This window comes from Aplysia californica, unplaced genomic scaffold (genome assembly GCF_000002075.1).
Source record: "Aplysia californica isolate F4 #8 unplaced genomic scaffold, AplCal3.0 scaffold00015, whole genome shotgun sequence".
NCBI lineage: Eukaryota > Metazoa > Mollusca > Gastropoda > Aplysiida > Aplysiidae > Aplysia > Aplysia californica.
Window position 1 is genome coordinate 1,940,678 of NW_004797285.1, and position 3,566 is coordinate 1,944,243.

Consider the following 3,566-nt stretch of genomic DNA (forward strand, 5'->3'; position numbering starts at 1 on the left):
CACACACACACACACACACACACACACACATACACACACAAACACACAAAACACACACACTGCTTCGGGGCACAGTGGAATCAGGAGCTCGTCAATTTTTGGGCATATATAGAGTTATTGGTGTAATCTATAAGCCAGTTCATTTGTTTTGCTGTGAGAGAAATATACCCATCTATCTTGAATGGACGTCCAGATAGTTGTGATTGAAGGAGGGGGGACGCCTGTTGTCAGACGTAAAAGTAGCGAGGAAATGGCTGTTAAAGTTTGGAGACTTTAAACATAGTACTGTCCATGGAAACTGCGATTTAAATTAAAAATTAGTGTGGCTTTGATCAACATTTTAAAAAAAAATCTCTGCAAGAATGTATTTTAAATGAACGTAAAAATGTGTTGAGCCCACAGCCAAAAATCGATCGAACAGTAGCCTACTGCTCCACTCCATTTGTCAAGAAAAAGGTTTCCGACATATCAACATTGCTCTTGACATTGCCTTTCATGCACTCATGACGAACCATGGTGAGAAGCTTGCAGGCAACCGAACTCCGTCGAGGATTTTCCTCAAACCTTCCGGACTAACGGTATCAAAGACTTTCATCAGAACAACAAGCGTCTTGTATAAGGCTTGATTCTGTTCTATGCACTTGTTCTGCGTCCGTCTAACTGCAACATCATTTCTGCAGTTTTGGCTATAGTGTATAGAAGCCATATAGACTCTCAAACAGGACGTCATTAGATCTAAGATATGCTCCAACAGGTAATTAAGAAGTCGTGCCAGGCTCTTGCCGGCTACTGACAATGCCTCTCTGACGGTCACAAGGTTGCATGCCATATCTTTATTTTGAAGAGGCGAATAATGTCTGCATCTCTGTACTCCTGTGGAATACTGCCAGATTCCCACATTTGTTAAAATAGTTCTGTCAGTGTCTCAATATGGACAACATCAAAAGTAAAGAACTGGAATAGAGTCAGCGCCTGCTATATAGAGGTCTTATTGAAGGACATGACATTTACTACACTTCTTGTTCCTGCACTTTTTGGGAGACCATCGAGGTGTTTAGTGGGATTTGCAGGAGGGGTTCAATTAACTAAATTTAAACTTAACGCTCGGTTTAGAAGACAGAAAATTTTCGTCCCAGCGTTTCAGCATCGCATTCTTATCTGTGACACGCTTGAAACCATTTTGATGACCAAGGGGAGGGGGGGGGGGGGAAGCTTTCGTGGTCTAGAGAGACGGTGTTTATCTCTGATTCAATAGGTCCCGTGCTCGAAACCTGACAGCGACGGGAAATTTTCTTTTCTTAGTAATGTTCTCCGTTCATCTCCTTTCCTGCTCTCTAACCACGTTCTGTCGTCTGCTTCGTCTCCACTTTCTACCTACCTTCCCCACCTCCTTCGCTCCATTTACGGGGCTACTGACTCTTTCTGCAGCTTTTCAACTGCTACTAATTGGCTCTTTCTTATTGCTGTCTTTCAGTCACATCCGTGATCTTAGGGTAGGTAAGATCTACCACCTTGCCTTCTTTGATAAGGGAGAAAAAATCTCGCAGGCCCCGCGTCTCAATTGTGCACGTGAAAGATCCTTCGGAGGTCCTAAAATTGATAAGAGTAGGCTACGCCTCCACAAGAGCAAAATTGAAAATTAATTCCAGCCATCCTGAAAATGTTTAATGTATCTCGCGAGCTCATATGAGCGTACGCAGTTGCGAGCACCGTTAAAAAAAACTTAACAAAAAAGAAAAAAAAAGAAGGGAAAAACTACTCAAGAGAGATGGACATATTACACGTATATATTACAAACACACTCACTCACACATACACACACACACACACACACACACACACACACACACACACTACACACACACACACACACACACACACACACACACACACACACACACACACACACACACACACACACATAATATATATTAAATATACCCACGGAAAAAGAAAGTTTGTACAGAAATCATTCATCAAATATTTTACCAGAAAATCAATTTTCCATAGAGAATCTGTTCCTTTTCTAGACGACATGCGCACCAAGGAAAAAGTCATGAGGATACGGGATTTTCATTGAAGTGTTCATTTATTCACAAAAATATCAATCACAAGTTGAGCCCCCCAATTTTCAAATTCACAAAATCAGCACCGCCTGCTGCCAGCTGCTGCATAAATGACTGGCTGACCCCGTCGACGCATGGAAAAGATGATTTCTTAGATAAACTGCTGGAGAATCTGCTGCTTTATTCTTTCTGGCTATTGTTCAAGTTAATCTTACGTTTGGGGCTGGTCAGTTCTCGTTGAGATGGGTCTCTATCCAGGGGCATTACGTGCTGCAGTGATGCAATCTGTTCTGGAGATGAACACAATTCATGTGCCAGTATTGTGTCTGGTTTTCTGTCCGAGGTCTACCACTTCTTGGTCGATCATTCGTGGTTTCAGATACCCAGATATGTACCCACAAACGTCCAGTGCTGTTTCTGTGGACTTTAAAACTTTGAGGCCCATCTCGCTATGTACTTCTAGCGTGGAGCATAATTCCTAACACTCGTCTTCCACATTTTCAACAGATACGTGGGTCGTTTTAACGTAAAGGGAATAGATCTTAGACTCAATTTTGAATACGTGCACAAGTAGTCGTTTAATAAAGCAGTTGAATTAATTTAAAATCATAGAGTTATCGTCCTTGAAAATGCAACTTATTTAAACAACTTAAGTCAGCTTCCGTGCAAATTTTGGAGACTGCTGCTCTCTAATTAATGAATTAAATTGTGGCTATTTAAAGTATGCATGCTTTATCTTTTCCTTGAGTATATTGTATACATGTATATGCAGTGTAGACTTTAATGGAATTTACGAGTGTTGTTTTTTATCCGCCCACCGCTGAGTGTCTCGAACCCTTTCCTCCAGTCAATCATTTTTTCGGTTGCCTTGTTTTTTTTTCTGAGGATGACGTTTGTAAGATCCTAAAGCATTTAATTTTTTTCGAAGCTGTAGCCAGGAGGAATAGTTAGATATCCAGTTTGTTGCATATGACATAGATCATATTATTACAGACCGCTTCGGGTGGACTGGCCGCTTCTGCTCAGGGAGTGTCGACCGCCATGGCTCTTAATCGCTACAAAGTTCTATCAACTCAGTACCTAGTTTTTGAGAAAATTGACGTTAAAAATGTTGAGTTTCACAACATGTCAAGCTTTTCCGAATGCAGTTATAATAATTCTTTGAATATCTTGATAAGACTCCGGATGAACTTAAAGTTTTGGTAGAGCCAATAAAATCTAGAACATTTGGTTTCTGACCTCATGGTCATAGTAACTCTAAACGGCCAAAAATGTCAGAGAGAACTTTGTTATTCTAAGGAAGCATAATACCAAAGATGTATGCAATCCCCTAATGTCATACTAAAACATCTGTCCATGCAACGGATTGTACTGAGTTACCTGTTACCAGCACCGGGGATTTCCCTGACCTTGTACCTTCTAGTATAAGGAAGATTGATAGATGAATAGATAGATAGATAGATAGATAGATAGATAGATAGATAGATAGATAGATAGATA